Below are 20,832 nucleotides of genomic sequence, written 5' to 3' on the forward strand. Positions count from 1 at the left end.
GAAGGTAAGGTAATGTCTCCCCAGTAATGACTAAAAAGTATGCTCTGTGAAAAATTTTGCCTACCTTTTTTTTTTTCTTTTGTAATTAAAGACAATATTCATGGTAGTCCTACTTATTTCTTCTTTCTTGGTTTTTGCTTTTGCCATGAACCTTGCAAGTGGGACTAACATTGAATCTGGCTTTTACTTAAATACACAGTATTTTTAAAGGGGGAGGGGAGCCTCTCAGATCCCCCTTGGTCTGTAATGTTATCTGATGACAGGGACTGTGCCAATTTGTTCTCTGCTGTATTCCCAGAACACAAATTTTTTTTCTCCTAGTTAGCATGGGATAAATATTTTTGAAATGAATGGCTGAATGAATTAATATCCATACTGATTTTGTCTTTATTTAAATTTTAAATATTTTGTTCAACATGAATTTTTGTATTAATTGTTAGAGTGAGCAGGACTGTAGCCATGTTGGGACCTAAAACTGCATGGGCTGTAGGCAAACTTTAAAAGGACACAATTTTTTTCTTGGCATGCATTTCTCAGAGTTCCCGCTTTTCGCATGGTTTGATATTTTGAACCATGGTTATGCAGCAAGATGACATCATTTACATAAATGTAAAATTGTTTTCCAGCCAGCCTGAAGCTTCAGAATTGCACGTACTACCCATACTCTGAGATAATAGCAAAGAAAGGAGCAGAAACTAGATTGACCTTGGCGAGAATTTGCACCTAGTCCCTCACACGTCCCCTTCTCTCCTGCTTTTCATTTCCCACATTCCATTCCCTCAGCCCCCTCTTTAAAAACCACTCAGTAAATCTGAGTATTTGAGATGGCTTTAATCTAGCCGTTCACCTTCAGGTTTACTGGTGAGATAGATTAGCTTAACATCTCTCCTTAGGTCATCAGCATTCCTGAGTAAAAGCTGACTTCCATTTTCACCAACATTTGACTTTTGGGTTGTTATTTTTGAGAGGGGGCAGGCAGCTGGACCTGTGCCATGTAACATTTTGATTTAAAAAAATATTGCATTATATATTATTTATCGTGATTTCTGACAGGTTATTTTTGGGTCTCACTTGCCTCGCCCTTGTTCTGGCCCTGCATATGCCAGAATGCAGCATTTGCCATTGAAATATTGAATTATTTTTTAAAGAAGCTTTTTTTTTTCAGTAGGAATTCAAAATAAAAATATTTAATGGAATAATTATTGTTTATTAAGATGTTTAATAAGAATGGATATTTTGATGTGTCTGACCATGACATGATATAGTCAAGTTATATATATGCCACATTGATTATTATAACAGAATGAATTAGACAAAATGAAAGTGGGAATGATAATTAAATAATGCTTGTCTGATTCGTGAAGGTCAAATGTTGCTCTTTCATTTGAACAGAGGACAGTGGCAGATTCAAAAGAACCTCTACGCAGGCATTTATTATGCCATTCACATGGCAAAGGAATATTGTATGTATAAGCTTTCAAGAGTTCATTAATAATCAGTATGTGCAATGGTCAAACAAAATAAAAAATATTTATTTCCACTGTGGTTTTCATGAAAATATCTTGGGACGGGGATGCTTAAATTTACTTGATGAATCTGAAAGTGCAAATTCAGTTTAGGTCTGGGACTTACTGAATCCCTCGAGTTTCCTTAATGATTGTGCTTTCTCTGCTCATTCCCTCACTCCTCTTACATTCTCTCTTTTCCATGGAACAGCTGTCACAGGAACATACAGATGAAAAATTAACAAATCTCAAACCATTCAATAACACTAATAGCACTTTCCATCCTAATAGCTACTTCCAGCAGGTTTCAGGCTGATTTTCTCCCCAAATTATCCACTATGGTAGACAGCTTATGTTATTTATAGGTTAGGGAACATGTAGAAGGATGTTCGGATTACAAATTCCAAATCCTGATCTCAAATTTTGCTATGGTTAGTAAAGTTTTGTGATATTTAAATTACAACTTTAATAATTGTGCAAACCTCCTAAACTTTAGGAATCTTAAACAATAACTCATTAGGAAATTAGGTATCATATCTAGTCCCAGTTCACTGATATAAATATATGTCAAAGGTGTAAACAGGTGTGCATATTCTTCTAGTGCTGATATGGAAGCTCTCAAGGAAATTTTTTCTATCATGTAAAATCAAGAAAATTGTTCCTAGATTGTCAGCTATACATTATTCAGTGTCAATTAACATGTTCCACATTACATTATGCTTTTAATGCCATTTAGCATTCATTCATACATAATGAAGAACATTACCTATGATTGCATATCATGCCTTATAAAGTCTGCATACATTACATATTCCACATGCTGAAAGTAAGAGACAATATGAATTCAGTATGAGGCTGGGGATAGATATCAAGTCCTATTTAGATGTTGTGACATAGATACTATACATGAAATATCCTGACTTCGTTTCATAATACCCCATAGACCTGGAAGAAAGTTCTCAATAAATTAGGAAACTCCTTTAGAGAAACACACACACACAAGTAACTTGGTGCCTGTAACCTTCTCTATATGTAGAATCAATTCTTGTTGTTTATGACAGTTATGTCCTATAAAGTCACTAATGAAAAAAAAATAAGCTAGTGAATACTGAACTATTGCTCCTCAGGAAAATACAGGGTTAGGTTCCTGGGAGCCTCTGGTCCCAACATCTTCAACTGATCAATACATAACTTTGTTTCATGTGGGGCTTTATTTTAAAATGCTATATTTAAGATATATTGTTGATTTATTAACATTGATCAAATGACCAACAGAGCTATAACTCACGCCTGAATGAAGTTTATCTGACACAAGTATTTTCTCTGTAAGGCATATCACAGCCTTCTTGAGCTGAGGAACACTAGACAGTACTTCAGAGCTAGGTTTTGGGTTCATTTTCTTTTATTTTTATTTATTAAAACATAATTGATTGCATATATCTGTGGGGTGTAGCACTGAATATCAATATCTGTGTGCAGTATGTGATGCTCAAATCAGGATAATTAATATATTCAACAATATGCAATGTAATCATTTTTTGTGGCCCTTTACCAATTTCTTGTTAACTCCTCCTCCCCTTTCCCACCTCTGGTGGCCTCCATTTTGTTCTCTCCTTTTGAAAGTTAAACAAATTATTGTGTTTATTGTATGTTTCTTTTTTTTTTATTTATTTGTTTATTTTTTAAGCTCCCACTTATGAGTGAGGACATGCAGTGTTTTGTTTTGTTTTGTTTCTGTGCCTGGCTTATTTCACTTAACATAATTTTACCTCTAAGTTCATTGATGTTACTGTGAATGGTAGAATTTCATTCCTTTTTATGGCAGAGTAGTATTCCATTGTGTATATATACTACATTTTCCTTATCCAGTCGTCCGTCAATGGGCATTTAGGTTGGTTCCAACTTTTGGCTATTGTAAATAGATCTGTGATGAACACCAGAGTATGGATATCTTTGGGGTCATTTTGCATAGTGAAATCACCAATAAAAGCACAAAAATGACAGAAATGTAGCACTAAATAGATGATGAACAGGACACTTGTTTACAGCGTGAGAGGTGAAATAAGAAGGCAGAACATCACTGTGTTTAACTTCAGCAGGGAACATGCGGGTCAGCAGACTCAAGGTTTCACCGCTTTGTGCATGTCTGGTGCCATTAGTACTGATTTTGTGGTTACAAATAAATTTTAGCTAGTAGGCACATTTGCAAATACAGAATCAGCAGTAATGAGGATCAACTCTATATATTTATATACATGTCCCATTTTTTTGTCATATTCACATTTTGTACTTACAGACTACCACAGATAGCCTTTTAAAAAATAACTATTCCCGTGGTTCTAGCAGAAACGTGCCAATCTCCAAAATCAGTAGAGGGAGGTTGTCTTATCAGGATAAGGATACATATTAGTACACCCATGAATACTGGTAGTAAACACGTTTGTTTGCAGAGATTTGAGCTTTATAAATAAAGCTGAAAGGGCCTATAGAAGTGAGCTAATTCTTTTTTGAAATAGAAAAGGAGAAGCTCAAGGTCACATGGTCAACATGGTCAGTTACCAACAGAATGGGGACAAAAATGTAGAACTCCCTTCTCCTGGGCCTTTATTTTTTTCCCCCCCAAAACTACCTGAGCTTCCAAAGCTATGGCTATGTTCTTTTGAGCTGCTGGAATTTTAATGTGGCTGCTCAGCAACATTAGGTGTATTCCCTTAGTGTCACAGATGGGTGTATAAGCCATTTAAAAATCTGTACTAGTAACAACAGTGAGACGTAAACACTTGACGTATTTAGCTAGCTTAATTCTCTAGTCTGGCATCCAGTAGCAAATGGGTAACTTGTTAATAAAAGTGTTTAAAAGCATGTTTACTTTTGGCTTTTTAAAAAAAGTTCTATAACTAACAAATCATTTGCAAAGGCAGGGATTATATTTTGTGTATACACCATGTTGATAAATTAAATATGATCCTTCTCTCATACACAGAGGAATAGTGTGAGCATATCAGAGCAAATGAACACAGCTTTCATGACCTTACCCTGGGTTCTGTTTTACTCTAGAAGCCAGATTTTTGCGACTTTCATCAGAGTTATTTGGATAACACAGTGTTTTAAAAGAGTATAAATAGTCAAGATGAATTAACCATATGAAGCAGGAACGACAATAAATTATGAATCACCAAATCAATTTGGTCAAATATCTGTCTTCAGACTTCTCTTGACCCTCATTTGAATGAAAAATTAAACTATTTCATTTTCGTGTTTTCCCTCCTTACTAAAATTGAAGGCACTGATTTCACCAGTTCAAAAGAATATGGCAAATCATATCCCTCTGCAACTAGTCACAGCAGCACTCCAAGCTATATCCTTTAGTGTTCAAAGGAAATGACAGTAGGAAAAGCTGTCTTGGCCTGAAGTTGTGCCCATATCTCACAAGATCTTGATGCCAGTAACCCAGATGAAAGCAATATGGAATCATTTTTTCCTGACTTCCCTGTTTCCCTGAAGACAAAATATTTATATCTCTTAAAATAGCCATGTTTACAGGAAAGTGCATTTTCACATCCCAAAGCACTGTAACTCAATCAGTAATTCTTCAACTCTAGAATGCAGAGCATCTGTATAGCATCCACTAAACTATCAAGCAGTTATACATACCTCTTTCCTTAAAAAATGTCTCTGGTTCACTCATTCACGTAACTGCTTCTTCCTACCGAACGGACAGCAAAAGTCATCAGCGTCCAACAGGAAAAAGTTGTACAAGACTCTTCTGTTTCTTTCTCTCCATATTAGTCATTATTTTGTTCCTACCTAATTCGAAGGTTAAATTTCACATTTTTCTCAGTACTAAACCAGGGTCAGTTTTTACTACTCACAATCAATCCAAGACCTCTGGTCAGTCCAAACAGCTCACATCAAATTGTTAGCATTTGATACTTTAGCAGCAGTGTAAGTAGACCATCACAGTGAATGTGGAAGAGAATGATTGCATTTCCAATTTATTCCTGCTTTCCATAGTCTAAAAGTAAGCCTGGTAATTGCTGCTCTATTTCGTATGATATATTGCTATTAAGTCTGTTTTGCTTTTACCAATAGCAAATAACCTTTTTCAGATTTATCAGATGAAATTTAGCAATTACATTTTCAATCTGTATAATAAAGGTGGTAAACTTAATTTGCATTCTCCTTTAGGAAAAAATCAGTTAAACAAAGAAACTCATGACCACTAAAATTGCTTACATTTTTATGAAGTTTTGTGAAATCAGTATTCATGTGGGAACTGAGCTCTAAAACCCTTCATACCTTTACTAACCGATATTTTAAATTATGGAAAACTCTCAAAATTCCTATTTATATAATACTTCTAGAAAATATTATGATACAAGTATATCATAATATTTTTAAAAATTATCTTAAATAGTATTCAGAGACTAGGAGGAGTCAATACTTCTAAGAAACACTCTAGCATGAATATATGAATATTTACAATTTGATGTTATGTTTTATGCAAAGACCTTAAGGAGAAAAAAATAAACTAAATTAAGCAATAATATTGCAAAGGTCTTTTACCGAATGTGAGAGACTATTATCAGTTCTCCTGGTCTGTTTTGTCAACCATCCACCATCAATTTCTCCTGAAAATCATCAGAAAAATCTATTGAACTAATGAAGCTGAGTTTATTAGGCTTGCTTCAATAAGAGAGCATACTGCACCACCTTGACAAAATCTTAATAGTCTCAGAAAGGGTATATCAGGAGAGGATATACCCTATTACAGGGTCATAGGCCCAATATGAGCGATTTTAAGGTGGGTCTTGGAAGCCAGAGAATCAGTTGGGATTGGGCAGAGTTTATGATATAACGGCTTTGTATTTTAGGCACAGGAAAGTGTGTATTGTGGAGTAAGCTGTTTGTCTTGATAAGCAAATTACTTTAGTTGGTTTACAGTCTTATCTTCCTAGAATATATAGTTCCTGGAGAAAATATCTAATGTGTTTTGTCTAGTCTCAGGATTGTTTAGCACAAAGTCAGGAAAGAATGCTGTGTTCCAGAATTGTTTAACGCAGGAGCAGGAAATTATGTTAATTCTCAGAATTTCTTAGCACAGGAACAAAAAAATGTTTGTTGTAATTCTCAGTTTTGTTTTTAAAACTCTTGTTCTTTAGTAAAATTTTCCCATTACACAGATTAACAGAAACAACAACTTGATGTCCAGCTAACTAAGCAATTTTACCAATGTCACACACCCCAACGTCAGTACTGAGCCATCATCCCTAATTTCCAGTGCTGTGTTCTTAACATTACTCATACACAGAAGAAACTGAGTTTTTAATCTAATTTTAATTAAAAGTCTAATTTGATTGTAACTAAAATGTGGGTGGCAATAATAAAACTTATTCCAGAAAACAAACATCCACTTGATCATCTAGAGTCTCAGGCCATAATTTCCCATACTGGATATTTGTTAGGAAGAACTTAAGCAATTGTTATATAAAACTTCAGAACAAAACTTCAATACAAAAGTCTCAAAATCTCAAGGAAAAAGTTAAGTTATCAAAATATATGAACTTATACATGTAAATATACACATGGTTGAAAGAGTACTGTAACAGTGAAGATATTGGTATATTACATACTATAATCGATAAAATAAAACTTGTCTAAAGTAGGCTCTAAATCCAGAATCACTGTTAGTCTCCAAAGGTCTTAAACGGGCATGAGAAATTGGCGTTTCCTCTGGGTAAACTATGCCCATCAACACTCCCATTTTTAGGATATAAACCATGGGCTGGAATTCAGCGCTGTCTACCCCTTGACCAAGCACTCTTGTATAAGACAGAGTCTGAATAATTTATGTTTGAATGCGGTGGCCCTACCTAAGTCAAGGATTTTCTGCCCTCTGAAGTCCACTTGTTGCAAAATGTATTTACCTGTGAAAAATATATGGATGGAATTACAACATATGGTTCAGAGTTTCTATGCTATTTTGGGGATTTGAATGTGTTTCTAATATCTATTCACATGTATGATAAATAGCCTTTGTAAAAGTTTTGTATCAGCTCTTATTTTATGTATTTAAATAGGCTTGTTAGTATATCATAAGACATACGATCCTGGATTCTAGAGACTATAAATCACAATTGTTCTATCTGCTTTCAAGTTACTCATCCCACTCTAGTTCATTACAAAACCATGTGAAAAGTGAACATTCAGCAGCAAAGCTATTTGGAAGGAAAAAAAAGTTAATACACATTTGTTGGGCTCCTTGGAGTCTAAAATCACAGAAAAATTTTGACACATCTGAAGTTAGTCGTTTGCCTTTTATGGGGCAATCAAAATTCAAGATTTTATATACTATCATTTGGATTTCCTTAAATTCTCTTTATTACAACTGGAAATGAATTATAAGAGAATTCATCGTTAGTGTCCTAGTATTGCTTATTATCATTTTATACATAATCTCTCAAGAGTTATTATCATTCATCCATTCAGTATCGAAAATATTTAAATGGCATTCAGTCCAGCAACTAAAATAAAACATATCACATACTTAAAATTATAATCTCTTTCCTCTCTTATTTTCCAGAAAAGTGAACCAGTAGCTTTATGTAGAAGTGATTCCATGACTACAGACAATGCAGATACGATATACGATTTGGGGAAAAATGTTCAATATTCTATGACAAAGTGTTTGGACATATCATTTATTATGTTTTCTCTTTTACTTATAACAATAGGATTGTCCATCATCAGTGACAAAAATTATCACTACCTTTCAATTTACCTGTAAAGTGAATCACAGTTCAGATTTTTAGTACAATCTAAATAAATTGATGCTTGGCTCTTTGAGTATGAGGAATGGCATGCTAAATAATATTTTAGCAGGAGGTCCTTTGCCAAAAGTATTCAGTTTCTCATTTTTTTAATTTTAGAGAATAGAATCAAGAAATCTCTGGAATCCAATTTAAGTCATTTAACAGGGAATTTCAGAATGATAGTTAACAACACATCTTCCTAAAGCTTTTTGATTTAGAACAGCTACCAACTCTTTATTTGAATTGGCAGATTTTCACATTCTTCATCTTAATTTGTGGAAAGAAATTGGGTAAGATTATTACAGAGGTTACAGTTAGAAAAAAAAGTGTACTTTCATTCCAGAAACAAAACACATATGATTGTATGTTGAAATAATACAAAAAAAGTAAATAATGAACAAGACGGAGGAAAGACATTTCGTTTTACCTATCCTGCTAATCAAAAAAAAAAAAAAAAAAAAAAATCCTCAGACAAAATACATAAGGCACCTACCAGAAGACTGTAAAAGGAGAAAAGGCAGATTGGCTAGTGACCTCAGGGCTTGAGTAACAACCCAAGGATGAGTTCCCTGTGATTTTTACTGGACTCCTATATATCCCATTTCAACTGCTGGATCAGCACATAGTCTGGAAACCAGCCAGCTGGCACAGACCCCTCCTCTGAAAAAAATAGTCTCAAGAAAATCCTCCTGTCCCTAGACAAACAGCAAGGTAAAGGGTAACCCAGTAGACACCCCCTTCTCTTCTTTCTGTTTTGAAACAACACCATGAAAAATATAGTGTTCATCTCCCATCTCAACTAGCACTGTTTTCTAGCTTCTCCCCAGACCTCTACTCCAGTCACCAGAATGCAGCCCTCCCCGTAGAGACCTATCAAGGACAGTACCTCTTGTCCACAGAGCCTGTGTATGGAATGATCATTTTCACCCCCTGCAGTAACAAAGAGGCACTTCTCTCCAGTGGAACCTGTGAGCACAATTATGACTTTGACAACTCCACACCCAAGCCATTCATTGTACAGGAGACTACGGAGTGCAGTCACATGCTCTGGGCAACACACAAGTAAAGCAGACCATAAGAGCACTACAGAGGCTTTGTAAACTAAATTGACAACTGAACTGCAGCCCACACAAATGAACCAGGATTTCTGAATGTAACAAGTTGACTACCTGCTCAAATAGAAGATTTAAATAGGAAGCAGTCTTATGACATAATACTCAAAATGTCCAGGATAAACTCCAAAATTACTCATCACAGAAATATCATAATTTGCATGAGAAACTGCAATCAACAGATACCAACACTAAGATCACATGAATGTTGAAATTTTCAAACAAGAATTTTAAAGCAGTCGTCATAAAAGTGCTCCAGTAATCAACTATAAACATTCTTGAAACACAAATGAAAAAATCAGAAAATCACAGCAAAGAAATAGAAAATGTAATGAAGGAAAAATAGAATTTTTAGAATTGAACAAGATAATAACCAACATGAAAAAAAGAAAAAACAACTCACTGAATTTAGTACCAGGATGACAATAATAGAGGGAGGAAAGAGTGAACTTGAAAATGGAAAACTAAAAATGATCCAATCTAAACAACAAAAAGAAAATAAATTTTAAAAATTGTGACAGACAAAATGTGAAATAAATAACAATATATTATCACACGTATGTTAGGTTGGCAAAATAAAGAACGCTTAACTAAGCATTGCCAAGGGTAGAGAGCAACAAAGTGTCTATACACTGCTGGTGGTAGGTAAATAAATGCAACCATTTTGGAAAGCACTTTGGCAATATTTGATAGTGATAACACGTGCATAATCACAACATCTAGTAATTCTAAGATCTGACCTACAAACATTCTACCACCTGTGCTCAGAGAAGGGTGTTAAGTTGTTCATTATAGGATTGTTTATAAAAGTAAAAATTTCAAGCCTTGTTTATTTATTGCATAGGTAGATACATTTTAGAACATTCAAACATTATTTGAATACAGAGCAACTAAAATAGCTATATTTCCATATACAACACTTAAAAATTTTTAATTTGAATTTAAGAATGAGTGAAAAAGTCCAAGTAAGATATACAAATGGCAATATGAAAAAATGCTCAACATCACGAAGCGTCAGGGAAATGAAAATCAAAACCACAATGAGATATTACCACATACCTGTTAGAATGACTATTACCAAAAAGACAAAAAATAACAAGTGCTGGAGAGAATGTGGAGAAAAGGGAACTCTTTTATACTGTTGGTGGGAATGTAAATTTGTGCAGCCATTGTGGAAAACAGTATGGAGGTTCCTTAAAAAATTAAAAATAGAACTACCACATGATCCAGCAATCCGACTTGTGGATGTCTATCTAAAGGAAATGAAATCAGTATCTCAAAGAGATATGTCATTCTCATGTTCATTGCACAACAGCTAAGATATGGAAAAAAGAAAAAATTCCTGCCGTTTGCAACAATGTGGATGAATCTGGAGAAATTAGGCAAAGTGAAATAAGACAGGCACAGAAAGGCAAATACTCACTTATATCTGGAATCTAAAATAGTTGAACTCATAGAAGCAGAGTACAATGGTGGTTACCAGTGGCTAGGCACTATGGGAGGAGGAATGGGGTAATGTAGGTCAAAGGGTGCAAAGTTTCAGTGATGTAGGATGAATACGTTCTTGAGATCTATTGAACAAAATGGTAACTATAGTTAATAATAATGTATTGTATACTCGAAGTTTGTGAAGAGTACATCTTAAGTATTCTCACCACTCACACGTACACAAAGATAAGTGAGGTGATGGATATGTTAATTAGTTTGATTGTTCTAATCATGTCTTGTCACAATGTATATATATATATATATATCAAAACATCACACTGTACTCTGTAAGTATACACAATTTTTCTTTATCAATTATACTTCAATAATGCCAGAAAAACATTTCATAGTATGAAGTTTATTGCTATTTACTATTAATGTAAAAAGTTTTAAAAGATACCACATATTCATTATAAATGCATATATATGTAGTAAAGATAATATATGCTCTAATTAGTGGTTATTATCTGATTAGTGATTACTTCTCAGATGTAATGAAACTGAATAAGTTTGAGAAGCATTCAAAAATGCACTTTAAGAACTATTACTTTTTATTTTCAAAATCTTTGAAGCTAATAAAGCATAATGTTAACATTTGTTAAATTGAGCAGTCCGCAAATATTTGTCATATAACTCCTTTGCTTTCTGTACATTTTTCATAACAGAGTTTAATACCGATTTTGAAATAGTTTATTTTTCTAAAAATATAGCTGCCCTTGTATGTTCTTCTCTAGCACCAGGAATGAAATCTAGGCCACTCAATGACAGGTTTCCTGTGTTCCTCGGCCTCCAATTTAATTCTCTCTAACATGTACTCCTTGTAACTTTGCCATCAATATGTCCTGAGTTTTATTAGAAATATCCTTATTTAGTTTGGCTCCTTCATTTCCAAGTAACAGCCATCATGTTATTTTCAGGAAAATGAAAACCCCAGCTAAAGGGAAACTGATATCTAGGAAAAAAGTAGTTTCACTTACTTTCTCTTTCTACTTAGAATAGTTTTATTTTAATTTACAATAAAATATTTTTGGGGACATCATAATATAGAACTGTAGAAATTGTCGGGAGAAGTTAAAGTTCAATACAAATAAACAGGATTATCTAATAGCAGCAAAAATATTAAAAAGTATTTTAGGATATAATGGCATCACATATAATAACAAAAATAAGAGGTATTATTAACTGATTTTATTATAGCTAAGTACAGTGTAAAATAATTCAAAATGTAAAGCTCATATGTGAAAGACTGAATATATATACGGACAAAGGCCAGGCTATATGTTATGATAAACCCTTACTCATAATTTGCAGCAGTTCCAGAAAGACCAGCCCCACAGTCAAGACTTAGTCAATAACTTCCAGCTTCTCCAATTTTTGCCTCTGCTTCCAACCTAAGACCAACGGGAGAAAGCCAAATTTGTTCCCCTAATGACATAGGATGCCCCACTTCTTGCCATGCAAACAGTATCCAATCAGGATTCCTAAAATCTTCCCTTTCTTCTGCTGCAAAGTGTCTGATTCCCTCACTATGGCAGCCTCTGAATAAATAGATTTTGCTTGTTCTTATTTGGGTGGTCTTCATTTATTTCCACACATATTATCAAACTTACTTCTCTCAACAACCTTATTTTTAAAAGGCATTATTACCTCCATTTCAGAAAAATGAGGCAAAGGAAAGTTTGTGTAACTTGCCAACAGTAACACATGCAGAAAAATGAATTATAGAGCTGTGATCTGAACCTAAAAATGATGGTTCCAGAGCCTGTACACTTAATACAACAAAAGAGTGCATTACCCTATCTTACGTAAAATTAGACATATCAGTCAAGAGGGCAAACACTGTGCTAAAATGATGTACATCCTCTAAAATCTCAGTAGTATAACATAACAAAGGATTAGTCTTTGCTCATGCTCCAGTAAACATTGCCTGTTTTTTGGGAGCTCTGTTCCACACTTTTTCATCTGAAACTAGGCTGATCATGCAGCCACCATGGGTAGAGGGAAAGAAAAATGGAGACCATTACACATTGGGTCTTAAGGCTGCCACCTGGAAGTAACATCCATCACTTCTGTTCACATTGTCATTAGCCAACCATGTCATATACTCACACACTTTTAAAAGTAAGAACTATAATCCTTCCAGGTACTTGGGAAGTGGAATGATTGATTCAGCTACTGAACAGAATGACGTAAAAAGTATAAGTCTCTAAATCATATTGTAAATTAAAAGGTTTCTGACCCCTCTTCAAAGTAAAGACCACGTCAATGGTAAAAACAGAAATGCCATCTCTCTAATTCTCACTGTACTTAAGCACCAATCATATGAAGGGATTTTCAGTGAAGTAGATTTGAGTGGTTTAATGTCAAAGTCTGACTCTTTAAATACTAATAGATCTATCTATCTACCTATATATATATATATATATACACACACACACAGAATATATACTTTATGTAGTTATATGTATTATTATATATGTGTTCATACATATAATTATTATTCATCAACACTATAGAAATTCAAACGATGGTTATTGCTATGGGCTGACTGTTTATGTCCCCCCCACCAAATTCATATGTTAAAGCCTAATCCTCAATGTGATGATATTAGGAGGTAGAGCCTTTGAGAGGGGATTGGGTCATGAGTGTGGAGCCCTCATGAATAGGACATCTTAAAGAGTCTCTTACTCTCTTTCCACCAGATGATGGTACAGTGAAAAGACAGTGTCTATGAACCAAGAAGCAGGACCTCAGCAAATCTGAAATCTGCTGGAGCCTCTATTTTGGACTTTCAGTGTCCAGAACTGAGAAGTAAATTTCTGTTGTTCATAAGCCACTCAGTTTATGGTACCCTGTTATAGTAGAACTGATGGAAACTGTTATAAATATCACAACAGACGGTTTTGAATTCATCCAACCTTACCTGGTCCCTGACTTGGTGGCCTCTGATATATCATTATCATAACTAGTGATGAAAATGGAATTCTCTTATGGTGAATTTTTTTATCTTGGGTGACTTAGTTCAGAAATTTATTTTATTATTTTCTCAAATAAATAATAATATATTGCACTGAAGAAGAAAATGTTGGTAAGCAAAAAGAAAGAAAAGAGAGAGAGAGAGAGAGAGAAAGAAAAATAATGAAAATGTGTTATGCATGATTATGCTACCCAGAAATAAGGACTGTTAATATTGTGTGTTTGCTGTGTAAACATTAGACTTTTTATTCTCTGCATCAGCACAGAGCTTATCACTTAGTAGGCCTGAAATAGATTTTAAGTAAATGAACAAATAGATATGAATATTCACATTTAAATACATGCATTTCAATAAAAATGGGAAGATACACTCTTTTAAATAGTATTCCTCTCCAAAATGAATCAATAAATTTTAAAGTGTGTTAACAAAAACGTACTATGAGATGCTTTTCAAAACAAACAAAAAAGTCTTTAGACAAATTAATTTAGGATATTACATCACCAATTTGAATATTTGTGGTGATTATTTACATGTCAAAATTACTATGAAGTCCTCTATTAAAGAAGTCTTCTTAATCTTGGTTAACTCAGGATTTCCCAATTTTATTTGACTACAAAATATTTTTCTTCAAATCAGCTTGTTCTAGAAATATCAATCATCTCCTCTTCTCACACGTTCCCATCATAAAAGTTTTGTCCTATCCATGACCTTGAAATAGGCAACTTTATGCCCTCCTTGGCCTTTGGTACCCTGAGGCCACAGCTTATCAACTACAAACCTCTGATCTATGGTGGGCAAATCAGACACTGCCAAAAATATTACAATTTGGACTTAGCATACATTTGGAAAGCTGTGGAAAATCAAGTGGAAAAACTTGGAGACTGAGGCCGGTTTTTCAGCACAACATGCAAGTAGATAAATGAACTGAAAACCTTATTAGAGAAAGAGAGGGAATAATGAGGCAGATACACAATGAGAAGCAAAGTCAGAGAATTCACGATTTGGAGAGAAAGAAAGAGAGAGAAAGTGATAAATAAGAGAGGTTACTTAACAGCGATCCAATTCTTCTGAGCCTAATATTACATTCACAATTTAATTCCAAAAACCCCTCATATATTTATATTAAACATAATTTTAATCGAGCTTATTTTTACCAATGAACGCAACTACTGTCTTCATTCTTGTTTGTTTGTTTGCTTTGTTTTTCTGCAGCTAGCCAGTGCAGGAATCTGAACCCTTGACCTTGGTGTTACCAATACCAGTACTCTAACCAAGTGAGCTAACCAGCCAGATCCCGTTATTCTTCATGAGTGCATCCTATTACACCTGTAAGTACCGTAGTTCATTTGAGCCATATCATGTTTTTTTAGCATTCACATAGTTTTTCAATATTTCCTCATTCTGGACTGGTTTAATTAAGAAAGACCTAAACCTTTAGGCCAATTGTTTCACACTTCTGTGTCTCTCCAGTCAACAAGGGGCAAGTTTGAACTTCGCTCCCTTCTCAGTCATAGTCCTTCCCATCCTAATGCAGCTAGTTGTCATGGGAAAAATAGGGTGTCACTTCTATACTTATGGATGTACCTATATTATCTGAGACTGCCAGGCCTAGTTCTGATATGCTACAAAATTTATAAAATACCCATTCTCTTGACAAACACAGGTTTTCAAACTTATTTTACTGCTGCCAATTTAAACAAAGAAACAAAGATAATCTCATATGACAGTTAAAGCTTAAAAATGACTTGCTTGTCTTAGAGGGTACTCATTGAAACACAGAGAGCCATTTCTTCAAAGGGGGTGGGGGTAGGGAGAGAGAAGTCTCTAAAACAACAATGTTTACAGGATGTGAAAATATGTCTGAAATACTTTTAAATATTGTTTCTATTATATATAATTTATCATAGCTTTGAAGTGATATATTTATACAAAAAACACAAAACAAGTATAAAAAAATGAAAAGAAACAATAGAAAAACATCAAGTGTCAAGAAAAGTAGGTAATCAGCCAAAATAAAAATATGCTTAAAATGGGAGAATAACCTCTACTAAAAATAAGATGAAACTTTACAGGGGAAGAAAACATGAAGAGGGTTATCTTGTTAGCAAGAACCTGGACACTTAAGTAAGATACACTGACATACACCTTTACTGCTGCTAATCAAGTGGGTTTTTTAATGCAGAAAGAATAATTAATGAGGCTTGATATCCTTCATAACAGAATAGAGATGTAAGTCCAATTCCTTTGTGAACTTGAACATCCTCACAGATAGAAGCCAAGAAAGGTTTTTCAAATAAGGACTATAAGCCCAGGTTACAGCTACATTGTCTTCCAGTAAAACGTATGTGCGTGCTTTTGGAAAGCAACATTTTATCTTCTACCATCATGAAAGTGTCAAGAGACCTTTCTAAAACAGATGCTGAGCCTCTGGCAGGGACGAGAATGAGATGCTTAAAGGCCTATATCACTGCTGTATTTTGCCTCTTTCAATCTTTCATGTGCAGATCCCAGAGTATATTTTTTAGCATTTTATGACCTGCTTTTGTATCAACATAAACCAGCAACTCCTCCAGATAATGTCAGATTCAAAATAAATTTGACCTGTGCATCCCATTGTTTATAACTTAGCTACAGCTACAGCTTTTTATAACTTAGCTAGTCTTCTCTTCTGATATTTAGCTCTGTATGAACAAAGAGGCGGATGAATTCCTACCCCTGCAAGAATAATAAATTATCTTATTCTGTGTTCATCTAATTCCACAGAGTATTCTACCAATGTACACTGCACGTTAAAGAAGAACCACTCAACTGGATATGATAATTAGTCGTAAAACTGATGTACTGGGCAGCTTTAGCAACTTTAGATAATTTATTTACTCATTCATTTATTTGTTCATTCATTCATTTCTGTGTTTACTTATTTATCAGATTTTATTTTCTGAGTCAAGTTGGAAAATATCAGAATCTTCTTTCCCACCCAAACTTTTAAGCAAGATAAAAGTCTTCAATATCATAGGTTATCAGAGATGGCAGACTCCAGAATCTGAAATTTAGAGCTAAAAAAGTATTCTCTGTTAAGTTCCTTGCATATTTACTGAATTGAGCAAAAGTTTACCCTCACTTTCTCAAGCCCTACAGTTTCTTTACATCTGAATCATCCTTAACATTTAGAAATGTAAACATATCAGTTTCAATCCCAGGATGACATTTTGTGGGATTCTATGTAAATATTAACTATTTATGTCTTAAAATAACTGGCTCTGTGTCTAGCCCATCCACTTTAGTCAAGGCTTAAAGAAAGAATGAATGCCTTACTGGATTTGAGGGTAAGTACAATTTAAATCCTGGGTCTAAAAATTTCAAGGGATATCCATATTTTAAAGCATCTGAACTTACAAGTCCAAAATAATTGTACAATTCTCTGTTCAAAAAATTAAATAATCAAAGGACACATGCTGAGAATCATTCAATTTCTAAACATCCTGTTTTGGGTTTCAAAGAGAAAGTAGCTGAAGGAGATCAAAAAAAGGTTATATGACCTTTTAATATCCATAAACTAGGGTATTTTCTAAATACTCAAAATGCTGTAAGAAGGTTAGAATGGGTTTGGTAACTATGATTACAATAAATCTGTGCCAGAGATATAAGGTCAACACTAATTTAGGAGAATATTTCAGAAGTTGTGTGTAAGTGATTAGAAAGATAGACATGAAGTTAGATTTAAGGGCTTCTAAATTCTCTTATAAAATCTAAAATGTGAGCTAGTTTTATCATTACAATTTTTGACCCAGAACACAAATCACATTAACTTAACCATTAGCATTTATGCTATAAGTGGAGCATAAATGTGGGTATGGAAAAATGCAAATGCAATATTAAAGTAAAACCCACAGCTTCATCCTTCAAATGCAAGTTTAATTAAGAGAATAAATCAGGCTAATGGATTAAGTTACACCTCTGTAGCTAACTTTCAATATGGCTTTATTTTCTCTTAGGTGAAGAATTAAATGCTGAAAATATTAATGGACTATTGATATATTTTGCAAGTAGAATTTAACTTTCCATATTTAAAAAATAAAAAAATACATTTTCAGGCCTCAAAATCACTTGTTTAAGATATCTGATTATACTTTAAATTACTCTTTTTAATATTTATACACATTTATGGTGTGCAGAGTTGACTATCAGTACTTGTGTACAATATGTAATGATCAAATCAATATTGTTAGCATGTTTATCATTAGAAATCATAATTACTTTTTGTGTCCCTTATCCAATTACTCTCTATACCCCCTCCCACTCCCCCTTTCCCATCTCTAGTAACTACAGGTCTGTTCTCTCCTTCTGAAATTTCAACGTTTTATTTTTTTACTTTTTATTTAATTTTATTTTGTCAATATACAATGCGGTTGATTTTTGTGGCCCATTACCGAAACCCCCCTCCCTCCTCCCTCTCCCCACTCCCTCCCAACAACTTCCTTTCTGTTCACTTGTCGTATCAACTTCAAGGAATTGTAATTGTTATGTCTTCTTCTCCCCCATCCCAGTTTATTTGTGTATTTATTTATTTATTTTTAGCTCCCACAAATAAGTGAGAACATGTGATATTTCTCTTTCTGCGCCTGACTTGTTTCACTTAATACAATTCTCTCTAGATCCATCCATGTTGTTGCAAATGGCAGTATTTCATTCTTTTTTAGAGCAGAGTAGTATTCCATTGTGTAGATATACCACATTTTCCATATCCACTCATCTGATGATGGGCATTTGGGCTGGTTCCAACTCTTAGCTATTGCAAAGAGTGCTGCGATGAACATTCGGAAACAGGCATACCCTTGACTTGATGACTTCCATTCCTCTGGGTATATTCCTTAAAGCTGTATATGATAAACCCACTGCCAATATCATCTTGAATGGGGAAAAGCTGAAAGCTTTTCCTTTAAGAACAGGAACTAGACAAGGATGCCCACTCTCACCATCCCTATTCAACATAGTGCTGGAAGTACTAGCCAGAAGAATCAGAGAAGAGAAGGAAATAAAGGGCATCCAGATTGGAAAAGATGAAGTCAAACTGTCCCTGTTTGCAAATGACATGATCCTATATATCGAACAGCCTAAAGTCTCTACAAAACAACTCTTGGAGTTGATAAATGATTTAAGCAAAGTTGCAGGATACAAAATCAACACACAAAAATTCAACATTTTATTATGGTCTTTCTTTCTTTCTTTGTTTCTTAGCTCCCACTTATGAGTGAGGCCATGCAGTATCTCTTTCTGTGTCTGGCTTATTTCACTTAACATAGTTTTCACCAAGCTCATCCATGTTACTGTGAATGGCAGAATTCCATTCAATTTTATGGCTGGACATGTATGAGAAATTCAACAAAGAGATACAATTTAAAAAATCAAGCAGTAAATTACTCTTTTCCTGCTGTTCATTACATGTTGAGACACCATTTAGTTGGTGTAAGTTATTGATCTTATTTATTTTATCATTATTTTTATTTTTTGTTATCCTACAACTAGACTTAGTTTTCCACAACAATTAAAATGTCAAGGAAAGCTGATCTTAATTTAATGTCAAAATATAGTAAATTCAAGTGACATGAGAGATCATGTCAATATATACCGATCAAAGCATGTCCTTTTGATTGAGACAGCACAGGGTTCGCATTCTGGCCCACACTTTCCATTCCCTTATGTATAACATCTGAATGCCTTAAAACAACTATGAGGAACACATGAGAAAATGTCTAAAGTGCTAAGAATATTTCCAAGCAAACAATGAATACAGCATGCATCTTAGTAGTGAATATTATTATCCTTACCATTATCAAACTTTATCTAAGATAACACTCACTGCTTCCTCATTGTGCCTCACGGCCGGTTAAATCATACCTCAAACCTCCAGGTTATACAAAGATCCAAAATTTTAACAACCTGCTCATGTGTTAATCTGCTTACTGACTCAGTCTTCCACCCATAAAATCTCCTTGATTGTACTCTTGATCCCTCAGTATATCATCTATCCACAGACTATGTTATATCCTACTTCTTGTGTGTTCTGTCATGGGTTCAGTGATGGCCTCGAAAAAATACGTTTAAGTCCTAATCTCCAGATCTTTTGGATGTGATGTTATTATGGAAGTAGGGTCTTTGCAGAGGTATTAAGTTAAGAATTTCAAGGTGGAGAGATTATCCTGGATTATCTGCATTGGTCCTAAGTCTAATAAGTGTCCTTAGAGGAGAGAGCCAGAGGGAGATTTGGCAGAAAACAAGGAGGCAAAGTGGCTAGGGAGGCAGAAATGGGAGTGATGCTTCCACAGGTTGAGGCATGCCAATAGCCACCAGAAGCTGGAAGAAGCAAGGAAGCATTCCCCTTTGGAGCCTCCATAGAGAGTACAGCCCTGCTGACACCTTGATTTTGGACTGCTGTCCTCCAAAACTGAGAGAGCAAACTTTTTTTGTTTCAATTCCTAAAACCAAATATAATTCTCATCTTAAAAATGCAGTGTGTCCTATTATTTATTGTGTTTTCAAAGTCTTTATTTATCTTCTAAAATCCGCATCTCTTTAGCGTTTATACCAAAGGATTATATCACCTGTGCTCCTACATTTTTACTGTTGTCGACTGACATTGCAGTCACTAGCCCTCATTTTCTGTGATTTTTCAGCATGGAAATCAACGTCTTCATCTCAGCCCCTACTCCTATTATTGTTTTGCTTTTAACTTCAATGTGGGTGACATATTCAACTCACCTAGACTTTCAGTTTCTTGACTTTCTTACCTCCAAAGAACCTTTTCTGCAGTTCAGCCAATGCTACAGGATAATAATTTTCTTGACCTTGTTATCACCAATGACTGTACAACCTTCAACATTTTATTCATTGCTCTCTTCTTTTTTGACCACCACTAATTCGAATCATCTGGTTCACTC

Source organism: Cynocephalus volans, chromosome 13, assembly GCF_027409185.1.
Source record: "Cynocephalus volans isolate mCynVol1 chromosome 13, mCynVol1.pri, whole genome shotgun sequence".
Lineage (NCBI taxonomy): Eukaryota > Metazoa > Chordata > Mammalia > Dermoptera > Cynocephalidae > Cynocephalus > Cynocephalus volans.